General features: G+C 35.6%; 1 protein-coding gene across 1 annotated transcript in view; it reads right to left on the reverse strand.

Annotated features, from left to right (window-relative positions):
- Positions 1-17,262, reverse strand: part of GABRB3 (gamma-aminobutyric acid type A receptor subunit beta3) — a 466,981-nt gene that overhangs the window by 351,809 nt on the left and 97,910 nt on the right. The gene's annotated exons all lie outside the window — the stretch shown is intronic.

Genomic DNA, 17,262 nt, shown 5'->3' on the forward strand with positions numbered 1-17,262 from the left:
TAGCTTTACTTCTTACAAAACTTTTTGCCATTACCTGCAGTGTCATACAAGGGGTCATGAGAGTTCTCTGTCTTCATTGCCTCAAACCTCCATCATCCGCCCCTCCAGCCATATTTGCATCTTCCATGACCCTTGAAAACACTTAGTGCACTGCTGTCTGGAGCTGTGTATTTTCATTGCATTCAACTTAACAACCTTGCTCCAGATTTCTATAGGAACTCATTCCTTCACTCTCTTTAAGTCCTGAATCAGATGTCATTTTCCCTGGACATCTTATCTGAAATTTCAAACTTATCCACCGTAATACTTCCTACCTATCTTCTTCGCTTTATTTTTCTTCTTAGCTTTTACTGCTAGGTAATATAATATATATGCAACTTCTTTTTCTTTTCTTCATTTTTTAAGTGTCACCTTACTAGAGTGTAAACTTCCAATGAAGCATTGTTTTCCATTTTACAAAGGAAGGAGCTGATAGGGAGGTAAAATGATTTGATCAACATTGCTGGGCTAGTGGGTAAAACTGCATAGGTCCAAATGATGAGCAATCCAGGATTCCCACCAAGAAGAGATGTTTTAGGTATGAGATGAAAACAGAATGGAGCTTAAGGAGATCTGGAAACATGGTAAATATGATGTGGTTTTAGGGGAAATTACAGAAATGCTACTTTATAACAATAATTCATGTACTTTTAGGGCAGAGGAAGTGATGTTTGTTTTAATATGCCCAAACCTCTCCCTCTTTCTATTAAAGTGTATCCTTCTTCCATAAGCCTGTGACTAGATGAACATAGTGTGAGAAGCAAGCAAAAAAGTGGGCTAGGAAGAGTAGATAATAACAGAATAGTTTGGCTATGTGGGCACACCATCTTCACATACATTATCTCATTATCTCTCTATTTCCTTCCAATGTTTAGAGATGAAAGATCAAAGGGAATAAATCACTTGTCTGGGGTCACCCAATTAGGAAACTGCAATGTTAGTGCTTACTTTCAACTTTGTCTTGTCCCAACACCTATACTCCTTACTGTTACTAATGATACTGTACTATTCTGTTTTTTTTTTTAATTTTTTTTCAACGTTTATTTATTTTTGCGACAGAGAGAGACAGAGCATGAACGGGCGAGGGGCAGAGAGAGAGGGAGACACAGAATCCGAAACAGGCTCCAGGCTCTGAGCCATCAGCCCAGAGCCCAACGCGGGGCTCGAACTCCCGGACCGCGAGATCGTGACCTGGCTGAAGTCAGACGCTTAACCGACTTCGCCACCCAGGCGCCCCACTATTCTGGTTTTTGTAGAACAATCCAGAGTCATTTATTTTGGTCACATTGCAACAGCTCCATTGCAATTGTGTATTAGAAAACTTCTTTGATTACTTCAAGATAAATCATTATGTTTCTTTCTGAGGTGTGACACTTTGATGTTAATTGAATCCAAGCACCTGAGTATTTTAATTTATGTCATCATTTAAATTAGTATGGCATTATTTCAAAAGATGACTGTAGTTCAGAATTTTGAAGCATGGAAAGCATCCAATCAGAACAAAATCAGAAGCTCACAAAAGTAGTATTACAGTAGGTAGTACCTTTCCTTTGAGACAGGTGAAATATTCTGCAGATATAAACAATCCATAGATATCTCTGTTATAATGACAACATTTAGATATAGTAGTTACATTTAGATACAGTAAAGTATATAGGAGCTGTGAATGTGAAATATTTACCAGATTGAAAGAGTTTAGTGTCAGACTACATACCCTTCCTATTTTATTTCTTTTACAGTGTTTACCACATTGTGAATATATACATATATATGTATATATATTCTCTTTCTCTCATATATATATGACACACATATATAAACACATACATATATAAACACATACAGTGTTTACCACATTCTGACTATATATATATATATATATATATATATATATATATATATGTATATGGGAGAAAGAGAATCTTAAGCAGGCTCCACACTCAGTGAGGTGAGTGAGGAGCCCAAGGCGGGGCTCAATGTCATAACCCTGGAATCATGACCTAAACTAAAATCAAGAGTTGGACACTTAAACAGCTGAGCCACTCAGGTGACCCCAAGAATTTTTAAAATTCCAGTTAGTTAACATATAGAGTTATATTAGTTTCAGGTATAGAATTTAGTTATTCAACACCTACATACTTGACCATGTTATCACAACAAGCGTACTCCTTAATACCCATCACCTATTTAATCCAGCCTTCCATGCCCCTCCCCTCTGGTAACCATCAGTTTTTCTCTGTAATTTAGAGTCTGTTTCTTGGTTTATTGCTCTCTCTTTTGTCTGTTTTTCCCCTTTGCTTGTTTGTTTTGTTTCTTAAATTCCACATATGAGTGAAATCATATGGTATGTGTCTTTCTCTGACTGATTTATTTCACTTTGCACTATGCTCTCTAGCTCTATCCATATCAAGATTTCATTCTTTTTTGTGGCTGAATAAAATTCTATTGTATTAAGATATACCATGTTTTCTTTATCCATTCATCAATTGATGGTCACTTCTGTTGCTTCCATAGTTTGGCTATTGTAATAATGCTGCCATAAACATAGAGGTGCATGTATCCCTTTGAATTAGTGTTTTTGCATTCTTTAAGTAAACATCCAGTAGCATGATCACTGGATCATAAGGTAGTTCTATTTTTTTCCCTTGCTTCAGGAGACATGTCTAGAAAAATGTGGCAATGGCCAACACAGTGCTCTCTTGTAGGATTTGTATGGTCTCAGGTCTCATGCTTAGGTCTTTAATCCATTTGGAATTTATTCTTGTGTATGGTGCAAGACAGTGATCCAGTTTCATTCTTCTGCATGTATCTGTCCAGTTTTCCCAGTACCGTTTGTTGAAGAGAGTGTTTATTTCCTATTGGATATTCTTTACTGCTTTGTCAAAGATTAATTGACCATACGGTTGTGGGCTTATTTCTGGGTTTTGTATTCTGTTTTATTGATATATGTGTCTATTTTTCTGCCAGTACCATACTGTTTTGTTTGCTACAGGTTTGTCATATAACCTGAAGTCTACAATTATGACACCTCCGGCTTTGTGTTTTGTTTTTGTTTTTGTTTTCTTTAAGGTTGCTTTGGTTATTCAGGGTCTCTCGTGGTTCCATATATATTTTAGAACTTTTCTAGTTCTGTGAAGAATATTATTAGTATTTTGATAAGGATCACATTGAATCGGTATACTGCCTTGGGTAGTATAGACATTTTAACAATATTTAAATCCATGAGCTTGGTATGTCCTTCTATTTCTTTATGTCATCTTCAATTTCTTTCTTCAGTGTTTTATAGTTTTCAGGGTACAAGTATTTCACCTCTTTGGTTAGGTTTATTCTTAGGTGTCCTATTATATCCAATGTCACTTAGGTGCTATTGTAAATGGGATTGTTTTCTTAATTTCTCTTTATTCTGCTTCATTATTAGTGTATAGAAATGCAAGAGATTTCTACACATTGATTTTGCATCCTGCAACTTTACTGAATTTATTTACCTCTAGTAGTTTTGGTGGAGTCTTTCCAGTTTTTTATATATAGTATTATGTCATCTGTAGATGGTAAAATTTTCACTACTATCTTATTGATTTGGGTGCCTTTTATTTCTTTTTGTTATCTAATTGCTATGGCTAGGACTTCCAGTACTATGTTGAATAAAAGTGATGATAGTGGACATCCTTGTCTTCTTCCTGATCATAGAGGAAAAGCTCTTAGTTTTTCCACATTGAGGATGATATTAGCTGTAAGCTTTTCATATATGGCCATTATTATGTCATTTTCCCTCTAAACCTACTTTGTTGAGGGTTTTGATCATGAATAGATGTTGCACGTTGTCAAATGCTTTTTCTGTAGCTATTGAAATGATCATAAGGTTCTTACCCTTTCTTTTATTGATATGATGTATCACATTGACTGATTTGCAAATATTGAACCACACTTGGAAGCTTGGGAATAAATCCCACTTGATCGTGGTGAAGAACTTTTTTAATGTATTGTTGGATTCAGTTTGCTAGTAATTTGTTGAGGATGTTTGCTCTATGTTCATCAAGAGTATTGGCCTGTTGTCTTTTTTAATTGTGTCTATGTCTTGTTTGGGGATCAAAGTGATGGTGGCCTCAGAGAATGAATTTGGAAGTTTTCCTTCCTTTTCTATAGTTTGGAATATTCTGAGAAGAATAGGTACTAAGTCTTTATTTTTTTTTTAGGTTTGTATTTCAATTCCAGTTAGTTAACATACAGTGTAATATTAGTTTCAGGGGTACAGTATAGTTATTCAATACTTTCATACAGCACTCAGTGCTTATCACAACTAGTACATTCCTTAATCTGAATCACCTTTAACCCATCTCACATCTACCTCTATTCTGGTAACCATCAGTTTGTTCTCTATGGTTAAGTGTATGTTTCTTGGTCTGTCTTTCTCTCTTTTATCCCCTTTGTTCATTTGCTTGTTAAATTCCTCAAGTGAGTGAAATCATATGGTATTTGTCTTTCTCTGACTGACTTATTTTGGGTATTGACTCTTCTTTAAATGTTTGTTAGAATGCTCCTGTGAAGCCATCTGGTCCTGGACTTTTGTTTGTTGAGAATTTTTTGATTACTGATTCAATTTCAGTGTTGGTTATTGGTCTGTTCAAATGTTTCTATTTCTTTCTGTTTAGTTTGTGTAGTTTATATGTTCCTAGGAATTTATCCACTTCTTTAGGTTGTCCAATTTGTTGATATATAGTTTTTCCATAATATTGTCTTAGAATTGTTTGTATTTCTGTAGTGTTGGTTGTTACTTCTTCTGTTTCATTTGTGATTTTATTTGAGTCTTTTTTTTTTTATAAGTCTGCCTAGAGTTCTATGAATGTTATTGATTTTTTCAAAGAACCAGCTCCTAGTTTCATTAACTTGTTCTATTGTGGGTTGGTTTTGTTTTGTTGTATTTTGCTTTTGTTTGCTTGCTTGTTTAGTTTCTGTATCATTTATATTTATTTCTGATCTAATCTTTATGATTTCCTTCTTTATTCTGCATTTAGGCTTCATTTATTGTTCTTTTTCTAGCTCTCTTAGATGTAAGGTTAGGTTTTATTTGAGATTTTTCTTGCTTCTCAATGGAGACCTATATTGCTATAAACTTTCCTCTTAGAACTGCTTTTACTGCATTCCAGAGGTTTTAGATCACTGCATTTTCATTTTCATTTGTTTCGCTGTACTTTTTAATTTCTTCTTTGATTTCCTGGTTGACCCATTCACTGTTTAGTAGCATGTTATTTAACCTCCATGTATTTGTGCTCTTTCTAGAATCTTCTTGTGGTTGATTTCTAGCATTGTGGTCAGAAAAGGTGCATGGTATGACTTCAACCATTTTGAACTTGTTGACACCTGTTTTGTGACCTGGTCTGTGATATGTTCTGGAGAATATTCCATATGCACATTAAAATAATGTGTATTTAGGATGGGGTGTTCTGAATATATCTGTTAAATCCATTTTGTCCAGTGTGTTATTCAAAGCCATTGTTTCTTTGTCGATTTTCTATTTGGATGATGTATCCATTGATGTAAATAGCATGTTAAAGGTTCTACAATTATTTATCACTAACAATTAGTTCCTTTACATTTATTATTAACTGTTTTATGTATTTTCATTTTTCTATGTTGGGTATATAAATAGTTATAATTGTTATATATTTTTGTTGGATTGTCTCCTTTATTTTTATAGAATGTTATTTAACTGTTTGTTAAAACAGTCTTTGTTTTAATGTGTATTTTGTCCAATATAAGTATTGCTACTGTGGCTTTCTTTGGACATCCTTTTGCATGATAGTTGTTTCTCCATCCCTTCACTTTCAATCTGCAGGTGTCTTTAGGTCTAAAATAAGTTTCTTGTAGGCAGCATATAAATGGATATTGTTTTTTTTTTTCTTTTTTTTAAGTCCATCCTGTCACCTTGTGTCTTTTTATTGGAGCATTGAGTCCATTTAAATTCTAAGTGATTATTGATAGATATGTATTTAGTCCCATTTTATTACTGGTTTTATAGTTGTTTTTGAAGATTTTCTTTGATCCTTTCTTGTCTTTTTCTCTTTCTTGCCTTGCTGATTTTCTTTAGTGATTTATTTGGATTTCTTTCACTTTATTCTTTACATATTTATTAGTAATTTGTGATTTGTGGTCACCATTAGGTTTCTATATCACTTATGCATTTGGCAGTCTATATTAAGTTGATGGTCATTTAAAGAGTACATCCTTTTTCGAGTTCCTTGACTGAATTTTTAATAGAAATATTCATTTTTACTGCTTTCATGTTTTCAAACTTTACAGTATTACTTTTGGTTTCTCCTTTCCACTGGAATATTCCCATTTTATATTTCTTTCAGGGCTGGTTCAGTGGTCATAAACCCTTTTAGTTTCTATTTGTCTGGGAAACTCTTTCTCTCTCTTTCTGAATGAAAACCTTGCTGGATAGAGTACATTTGGCTGCAGATTTTTTCCATGCAGCACATTGAATATATCATGCCACTCCTTTCTGGTTTAGGATGTTTCTGTTGAGAGATCTTCAGCTAGCCTTATGGGTTTTCCTTTGTAAGTTATTTTCTTCTTTTGTCTTACCACGTTTAAGATTTTTTTCTTTGTCATTATATCTTGCCAATTTAATTATAATATGTCTCGGTACAAGTCTGTTTTTGTTGATTTTGATGGGCACACTCTATTCCTCCTGAATCTAGATATCTTTTTCCTAATAATTTAGCTATTATTTCTTCAAATAAGTTTTCTGCCCCCCTTTCTCTTTCTTTTTCTTCTGGGACTCCTATAATATGAATATTACTATTTTGATGGAGACATTATGTTCTCTAAGTCTATTGTTGTTTTCATAATTCTTTTTTCTCTCTTTTACTCAGCCAATTACTTTCCATTTCTCTGTTTTCTAGGTAACTAATTAGTTCCTCTGCTTCTTCCAGCTTTCTGTTTATTCCATCAATGCATGTTTCCCATTTCATTTATTATACCCTTTATCTCTGCTATACTATTCCTTATCTCTGTGTTAAGTGTCTCATTCAGGTCTTCCACTCTTTTCTCAAATCCAGCGAGTATCCTTATGTTCACTGATTTAAATTCTCTACAAAGCAAGTGACTTATATCTGTTTTGCTTATATCTTTGCCCATGGCCTTGTCCTATTCTTTCACTTGAGATAAATTTCTCTGTCTTCTCATTTTGTCTGTCTCTACCTGTCTTTCTGTGTTAGAAAAGTCAACTACATCTCCTGTTCTTGAGGGTGATGGTTTTATGAATTAGAGGTCCTGTAGCACCCTGAGGTGAATTTCCCCCTGCTCCCCAGGGCCTGGTAGAGGTCCTGAAGTGTCTCCAATGTGTGCTTCATGTCCTCTGCTGGTTTGTACCGGCCACTTTATCCTCCAGGCCAGTCATCTGTAGAGGCTGTCTTTGCCTAATGTGTGCAGTGTTTTCTACTTGGTCTAAATGTGGAAGTGTGCTCCAGCTTATTGGTTGCCAACACCACTAGAACTGAGGATCCACAAAACTCCTGCCCTGGGAGACATGATGTTGGCATGGTTTTTGGCTAGTCTTCCAGGGGAAGGATCCCACCGTGTTGGTACTGAGGCAAATATGACTAGAAGGGCAGTTCCACTGGAGTGCTGGGGGCATGGTGTAAGCAAGTGAGAAAGCAAATGTCCATGCTGCACTGGTTCTTGTGGGTGGTCCTGTGCTTATGCTAAAGGGGAGGAGTGGGAAATCGTGCTTTCTAGGTACTTTTTCCTGGAGGAGTCTCAGTAAATGCTGTCTCTCTAGAATGCACTCCAGGATGAATGGATAACCTCCCCTCTATGTGCCCCAGGTACTCTTCAGATCATTGTTTTCATGTTGTGTGTCCTTAAATTCTTTGCCTGCCTGCCTTCCAAGAACTGCTCAATCCCTCTGGGCTCTATCACTGCCAAGCCCACTAAACTTTTTTTAAGTTGATTTATTTATTGGAGAGAGACAGAGACAGAACAAGTTGTGGAGGGAGGCTACGGAGAGAGAGGGAGAAAGAGAATCACAAGCAGACTTTGCACTGTCAGCACAGAGCCAACGTGGGGCTCCATCCCACGAACTGTGAGATCATGACCTGAGCTGAAACCAAGAGTCAGATGTCTAACTGAATGAACCACCCAGGCACCCCCCACTAACCTTAAAAACTCTAGGCTTTCTTTTCCAGAAGTCACAAAATTTGGCTTCTCTTACTTTCCAAACCAGTTACTATGAGGATTTGTTTTCCCTGTGCACTCTCCTGATTGCTAGTCCATCTTTCACCCTCCTCCACCACTGTGCAGCACCTACAATCCATTTCCCTCCCAAACCGTATCTCTGTACTTCGTACTTTCTTTGATGTGGCCTCATCTCTACCTTTAGTTGTGAAGTTTGTTCTACCAGTCTTCATGCCAATTTCTGGGGCTATTTAGGGTGATTTAATAGTTATCTAGTTGAATTCATGAGACAAAGCAAGCCTAGGATCCTCCTATTCTGCTGCCATCTTTCCAGCCTTACCATGTTCTGATCCTTATCAGATTATTTTTTACCTCCCCCATCCCAATACACTGTAAGTTCCCTAAGAATATGTATCAGAAAAAAATTACAGGGCAATATCCCTAATGAAATTAGATGCACAGAGAGAATAGCTGTCACCAAAATGATAAGGAAAAAAAAAGTGTTGGAAAGGATGTTGAGAAAGAGAAATCTTGTGCACTGTTGGCAGGAATACAAATTGATGCATCCACCATGGAAAAGAGTTTGCAAATTAAAGAATAAAACTGCCATATTACCCAGGAACTCCACTTCTGGGAATATACACAAAGGAAGTGAAAGCAGGATCTTGAAGAAATATATGCACCACCATATTTATTGCAGCATTATTCACAATAGCCAAAATATGGAAACAAGTGAACTGTCAATGAGAGATATATCTATATCTATCTATATGTATATATCTTTATATAATGGGGTATTAGTCAACCATGAGAAAGGAGGACATTCTGCCATTTGCAACATGGGTTGACTTTAAGGGCATTATACTAAATGAAATAAGCCAAATAGAGAAAGACAAGTACTGTATGATTCCTACCGTATGATCTCAGTTATATGTGGTATTTTAAAAAGTTGAACTCAGAAACAGAGAGTTACCAGGGTTACTCAGGGTTACTCAGAAACAGAGAGTTACAGTGGTTACCAGGGGCTGGGGCAAGTGGGGAAATGATTGATCTTGGTCAAAGAATACAAACTTCCAGTTGTAAAATGAATAAGTTCTGGGGATGTCAGGTACAGCATGGTGATTACAGTTATTAAAAGTAGATTTTAAAATATGCTCACCACAAGAAGAAATGGTAAATTAATCATGAGACACGATATAGGCGTTAGCTAATGCTAAGGTGTTCATCATTTTGGACATGTATATGCAATCAACATGTTGTACATCTTAAAATTGTATGAAGTGAATGTCAATTACATATCAATAAAGCTAGAAAAAAGAGTATGTATCAGGTCTTTCTTTGGTCAATAATTTTATTGTGTTTAATAAAAATATCATGAATAGGCCTCAGGTGTCATCGAGCATCATATTTCTGCAGCTGAGCAAATTCCTGCATCTAATTCATCAGCTTGCTTTTTTAGAGAAATAGATCCTTTCCAATTTCTCTCTCTTCCCACCCTTTTTATTTTTTAACTTTCATGACTTGATGAATCAAGGAAGCTGAATTTTATATAAGTTCAATGTCATTTTTTTCAGGAACTAACTCATTTTACTGGGCTTAAATATCAATCAACCAATACCTGACCTTACCCAAATATTGGCACCCAAGAAATTATAAATCTCAATAACACACCAATTCTCCTGAATAACAATCTTGTTGGGACAGGGAGTGTAGGCAAACTTCCTCCTGTAACGAAGGCCTCACAACACCCTGGATCATGTCTTATATGTGGCAAAATATAGTGTGAATAGTAGCCAATTTCCTTTTTCCCTAAAATTTCTCAATTCAGAGTTGCTTGTTTTTCTTTCCATGGAAACTGAGTTTCACATTGATGTGACCAAAGTTCTTCTTGAGGAGTTACCTGGGGTCCTTCATAAAATCTGGGTGTTCCTATGGTGCCTGAGTGGCTCAGTTAAGTGTCCAACTCTTGATTTCAACTAACGTAATGATTTCATGGTTTGTTAGTTCGAGCTCCGTATCTGGCTCCATGCCTACAGTGGAGGCATGGAGTCTGCTTGGGATTCTCTCTCTTCCTCTTTCTTTTTGCCCTTCCCTTCTCATGCTCTCTTTCTCTCTCAAAATAAATAAATAAACATTTTAAGAATAAAATAATAAAATAAAATTTGGGCGTTCCTTCAGAGTGATGTTTACATTTTGTGAAATGTCAACTGGTTGCTGAGAATGCTCATCATTATTGTAACAGATACAGAAAAGAGAGGACCATGTTTTTTATTTCCCCACTTGGTTCTGAGGCTACCCATGGTATGTGATCAAAGCATGTTGAATTTTTACATTGAACTTGTTGTCTATATCCTTCCCATTTTACCCATGTACTTTTACCCATTTACTTATCCATAATAAGCTATTTCTGGTGTGTGTGTGGGTGTGCGTGCATGTGTGTGTGTGTGTATATGTTTAAGCTCCCAGACATAGATATCTCCTTTCATTACTGCCAAAAGATCTGTTCACCTCTAGAAATATTTGCATTCCTATTGTTAATATAGGCTGAGGTGGCTATCAAGGGGATACAACACGTGTATCTGGGGGCAGTAAACAGAGTGCAAAGTACTATATCCTGCAAAAAAAAAAAAAACATTTTCTACATGTGTTATGAAAGGCAAAACATGTTTATATCTTATTGTGTCAGTTTCCAGGGATCTTTCTATATGTGCAGACAGAAACTACAAATAAATATGTAAACAAATATATCTTTAAGAAGAGCATCATAGTATACACATTGTTGTACAACTTGCTTTTTTTTAAATTTGATAATATATGTACTGAAAACAAATGGAATTATTTTCCAATAAAAGAGGATTATATCTTAGATTTGCTTAACAATAAATCTGGGGAGAAGAGGGAATGAATAGGTGAGGATAGAGATGCAACAACAAGGACCATGAGCTGATAGCTGCTAGAACCGGACAATTTATCAAAGCCTTCTCATGTTTTGTACCATTGCCACAATTAGTAGGTAGATAGATAGATAGATGACAGATAGATAGATAGATCTTTTTAGTATTTTGAAAGCATTTTATTGTAAAACAAACACCAAAACAATGTACATTTAGTTGAACAATTTATCATAAAGCAAACATCTGTCAAGAAAACAAGAAATAAGGATAACTATGTTCTTGCTCTTTTGTTCAACTATGGCTTTAGCAATTTCTATTTATTTGTGTTCTATTTCGTTTTTTTTCTGCCCTTATATTTATTATTATCTTTCTGCTTGTTTTGCAGATACTGTGATTTATTTTGCTTTGTGTTAGCTAGCTTCTTTTTGTTGTTGATTTTTTTTAATGTTTATTCATTTTTTGAGAGATAGAGCACAAGTGGGAGAGGGGCACAGAGAGAGGGAAACGTAGAATCTGAAGCAGGTTCCAGATTCTGAGCTGTCAGCACAGGGCGTGTTGCTGGGCTCAAACTCACGGACCATGAGATCATGATTTGAGCCAAAGTGTCCTTGGACATTTAACCAACTGAGACACCCAGGCACCCCTGTGTCAGCTAGCCTCTTAAGATGACATCTTGGGACACAAAATTTAGACCTTTTTTCTTTCATCAGAACCACTTATAGCTAGGTGCACCAGGGGCGCCTGGGTGGCTCAGTTGGTTAAGCATCTGACTTTGGCTCAGGTCATGATCTCATGGTTTCTGAGTTTGAGACCCTGCACTGGGTTCTCTGCTTTTAGCACAGATTCTGCTTTGGGCTTTCTGTCCTGCTCTATTTCTGCCTCTCCCCCACTCACATTTTCTTTCTCTCAAAGATAAATAAAACATTTTTTTAAAGAAGCATTTATAGTTATAAAATTTCCCTCTATCTTCACCCCACAATTTATTTTTTATTTTTTATTTTTTATTTTTTTTCAATATATGAAATTTATTGTCAAATTGGTTTCCACACAATTTTTGATATATTGTACTTTATCATTCAATTTAAAATATTTTCTAATTTTCCTTGTGACATTTTGATCTATGGATTATATAGAAATGCATTGTTAATTTCCAAATACTTCAGGAAAATTTCAGAAAGTTTTTCATCATTAATTTCTAATTTAATTTAATGTGATCAGAGAACATACTCTGTATGATTCAATTCTTTTATATTATTGACATTTGTTTAATGGTCCAGCATATGTACTATTTTGGTGAAAGTACCGTATACACCTACTTCTTTAATTTGATCCATTCTGACATTTTATGTCTCTTATAGCAGTGCTTAATCCATTAAAATTCCATTAGCTATTGATGTAATTGGATTTTGGTCAGCCATTTTACCATTTGTTCCCTTTTTTTCTTGTTGCTGTTATTTTGCTTCTGTGTTCTTCCTTTTTTGCCTCCTTTTGGATTAAATATTTTAGGTGTCCACTTTTATATATCTGATGTTTTTTTAGCAAAACCTCTCTACAGTTTTTTGGTGGGCACTTGGTATATTAAAATATTATTCTTAATTTTGTATTGCCCTCTTAGATTTAAAATTGTGTGATTCCCATAAAATGTAGAATCCTTGCAATGGCATATGGTCATTTGTCACCCCCCATTGTTGGTGTACCATCATAATATACCTTTATAGATATACAGCTCACAAAAATTTTATAGTATTACTTTTAAATGGTCATGTGCATTTTAAAATATTAAGCAATAAATGATAGCCTTTTGTAATTACCCATATATTTACCATTTCTGATACTTTTTCTTTCTTTCTGAAGATCTGAGTTCTAATTTAGAATAATTAGAATTTTCACCAAGAATTTCCTTTGCCATTTCTTGTGTGGCATATTTTCTTGATGCCAAATTATCTCTATTTTTAAAATCTGAAAATAACTTATTTTCACTTCATTTATAGCATAGAAAATTAAACTTTCATTGAATAGAAGATGATGGGCTTACAGTTTGTTTTGCTTCCCTCCTTTTAACTCTTTTAAAGAAGTCCCACTATCTTCCAGCTTCAGTTACCGTTATTGAGGGTTCAGTGGTGATTTGAATCACTGTTCTCCTATATGCTATATTTCTCTCTGGCTACTTTAAAATTTTTCTCTTCATTTTGATTTTTAATAGTTTCACTGTAATGTACCTAGGTTTGATATTAACTGTAATTTTAATGTTTGGAAATTTATGAGATTCTTGAATATATAAACTTATGTTTTCTACTAAATTGGGAGAATTTTGGCAACAGCTTCTGCTATTTTTTTTCAAACTCATGCTCCTTTCTACTGTGGCACTTCAATGACATATATGTCAAATAGTTTGAAAGTGTCCTCAGGTCCTGGGGCTTGTTTATTTCTTTTTTAATTTTTTCCTCTCTGTTCTGTAGACTGGGTAGTTTCTACTGGTCTGCCTTCAAATAGGCTTAATCTTCCTTCTCTATCTTTCATCTATATTCTCTAGTTCAGTGAATTTAATTTTTAAATTGTTGATATTAATTTTTAGTTACACAATTTTCCTTTAATTTGTTTTCAGAATTTCTATCTCCCTGATGATATATTTGTAACTTTTCACTCATTGTGAGTATATTTTACTTCATGTCCTTGAAATTAGTTATTATAGCTTCTTTAAAATCCTTCCTTGCTGATTTCAAAACCTAAGTCACCTGCCATCTTTCAAGTTTATTCTTTTGAGGGGATTCAGTTTAATCCTCTTCATATATTTTGTTTATTTTTCAGTTAATATACAGTGTAATATTAGTTTAATATGTACAAAATAGTGATTCAACACTTCCTTACAACACCTGGTGCTCAACACAAGTGCATTCCTTAATCCCCATCTCCTATTTAACCCATCCCCCCTACCACCACCTCTTTTCTGCTAACCATCAGTTTGTTCTCTATAATTAAGAGTCTGTTTCATACTTTGTGGCTCTATTTTTTTTTTGCCTGTTCTCATTTGTTTTGTTTCTTAAATTCCACATATGAATGAAGTCATATGGTATTTGTCTATGACTGACTTATTTCGCTTAACACCTTACTCTCTGCTTCATCCATGTCATTGCAAAAGGCAAGATTTCACTCTTTTTTGATGGCTGGATGATATTCTGTCATGTATATATACCATATCTTCTTTATTAATTCATCAGATGATGGAAACTTGGGCTATTTCCATAATTTGGCTATTGTAGATAATGCTACTATAAACATCAGGGGCATATATTCCTTTGAATTTTTTTTTTGTATTCTTTGGTAAATACCTAGAGGTGCAATTACTGAATCATAGGGAAGTTCTATTTTTAACTTTTTGAAGAACCTCCATACTGTTTTCAACAGTGGTTGCACCAGTTTTCATTACCAGCAACAGTGCATGAGGGCTCCTTTTTCTCCACATCCTCTCCAACACCTGTTTCTTGTTTTGTTGATTTTAGTGTGTCTGATAGGGTTGAAGTGATATCTCATTGTGGTTTTGATTTGCATTTCCCTGATGATGAGTGTGATGTTGAGCATCTTTCCATGTGTCTGTTGACCATCTGCATTTCTTCTTTGGAGAAATGTCTTTCATTGTCTTCAGCCCATTTTTTTTAATTGAAATTTAACTTTATTTTTTTATTTTTTTAAATTTACAACCAAATTAGTTAGTATATACTGATGCAATGATTTCAGGAGTAGATTCCTTAATGCCCGTTACCCATTTAGCCCATCCCCCCTCCCACAACCCCTCCAGCAACCCTCAGTTTGTTCTCCATTTTTATGAGTCTCTTTTGTTTTTGTCCCCCTCCCTGTTTTTATATTATTTTTGTTTCCCTTCCATTAAGTTCATCTGTTTTGTCTCTTAAAGTTCTCATATGAGTGAAGTCATGGGATTTTTGTCTTTCTCTGACTGAATAATTTCACTTAGCATAATACCCTCCAGTTCCATCCACGTAGTTGAAAATGGCAAAATTTCATTCTTTTTGATTGCCGAGTAATACTCCATTATATATATACACCACATGTTCTTTGTCCATTCATCCATCGATGGACATTTGGGCTCTTTTCATACTTTGGCTATTGTTGATAGTGCTGGTATAAACATGGGGGTGCATGTGTCCCTTCAAAACAGCACACCTGTATCCCTTCGATAAATGCTTAGTAGTGCAATTGCTGGGTAATAGGGTAGTTCTATGTTTAGTTTTTTTGAGGAACCTCCATACTGTTTTCCAGAGAGGCTGCACCAGCTTGCATTCCCACCAACAATGCAAAAGGGATCCTCTTTCTCCGCATCTTCGCCAACATCTGTTGTTGCCTGTGTTGTTAATGTTAGCCATTCTGACAAGTGTAAGGTGGTAGGTGATTCATTGTGGTTTTGATTTTTATTTCCCTGATGATGAGTGATGTGGAGCATTTTTTCATATGTCAGTTGGCCATCTGGATGTCTTCTTTGGAGAAATGTCTATTCATGCCTTCTGCCCATTTCTTCACTAGATTATTTGTTTTTTGGGTGTTGAGTTTGTTAGTTTTGTAGATTTTGGATACTAACCCTTTATCTGATATGTCATTTGCAAATATCTTCTCCCATTCTGTCTGTTGCCTTTTAGTTTTGCTGATTGTTTCCTTCACTGCACGGAAGCTTTTTACTTTGATGAGGTCCCAGTAGTTCATTTTTGCTTTTGTTTCCCTTGCCTCTGGAGACGTGTTGAGTAAGAAATTGCTGCGGCCAAGATCAAAGAGGTTTTTCTCTGCTTTCTCCTAGAGGATTTTGATGGCTTCTTGTCTTACATTTAGAGCTTTCATCCATTTTGAGTTTATTTTTGTGTATGGTATAAGGAAGTGGTCTGGGTTCATTCTTCTGCATGTCGCTGTCCAGTTTTCCCAACACCACTTGCTGAAGAGACTGTCTTTATTCCACTGGATATTCTTTCCTGCTTTATCAAAGATTAGTTGACCATACATTTGTGGGTCCATTTCTCGGTTCCCTATTCTATTCCATTGATCTCAATGTCTGTTCTTGTGCCAGTACCACAGTGTCTTGATGGTTACAGCTTTGTAGTATAGCTTTAAGTCTGGGATTGTGATGCCTCCTGCTTTGGTTTTCTTTTTCAAGATGGCTTTGGCTATTCAGGGTCTTTTGTGGTTCCATACAAATTTTAGGATTATTTCTTCTAGCTCTGTGAAGAATGCTGGTGTTACTTTGATAGGGATTTTGTTGAATATGGAGATTGCTTTGGGTAGTATCAACATTTTAACAATATTTGTTCTTCCTATCCAGGAGCATGGAATCTTTTTCCATTTCTTTATGTCTTCTTCAATTTCTAAATATTTTTTTTCAACGTTTATTTATTTATTTGGGACAGAGAGAGACAGAGCATGAATGGGGGAGGGGCAGAGAGAGAGAGGGAGACACAGAATCGGAAACAGGCTCCAGGCTCTGAGCCATCAGCCCAGAGCCCGACGCGGGGCTCAAACTCACGGACCGCGAGATCGTGACCTGGCTGAAGTCGGACGCTTAACCGACTGCGCCACCCAGGTGCCCCAGTGTCTTCTTCAATTTCATTCATAAGCTTTCTACATTTTTCAGTGTAACGATTTTTCGCCTCTTTGGTTAGATTTATTCCTAGGTATTTTATGTTTTTTGTGCAACTGTAAATGGGATCAATTCCTTGATTTCTATTTCTGTCACTTCATTGTTGGTGTAGAGGAATGCAACCGATTTCTGTGCCTTGATTTTATATCCTGCAACTTTGCTGAATTCATGAATCAGTTCTAGCAGTTTTTTTGCTGGAATCTTTTGGGTTTTCCATATACAGTATCATGTCACCTGTGAGGAGTGAAAGTTTGACTTCTTCCTGGCGGATTTGGATGCCTTTTATTTCTTTGTGTTGTCTGATTGCAGAGGCTAAGACTTCCAATACTATGTTGAATAACAGTGGCAAGAGTGGACATCCCTGTCTTGTTCCTGACCTTATGGGGAAAGCTCTCAGTTTTTCCCCATTGAGGATGATATTAGCCTTGGGTCGCTCCTATATGGCTTTTATCATCTCGAGGTATGATCCTTCTATCCCTACTTTCTTGAGGGTTTTTATCAAGAAAGGATGTTTTG

Source organism: Felis catus, chromosome B3, assembly GCF_018350175.1.
Source record: "Felis catus isolate Fca126 chromosome B3, F.catus_Fca126_mat1.0, whole genome shotgun sequence".
Lineage (NCBI taxonomy): Eukaryota > Metazoa > Chordata > Mammalia > Carnivora > Felidae > Felis > Felis catus.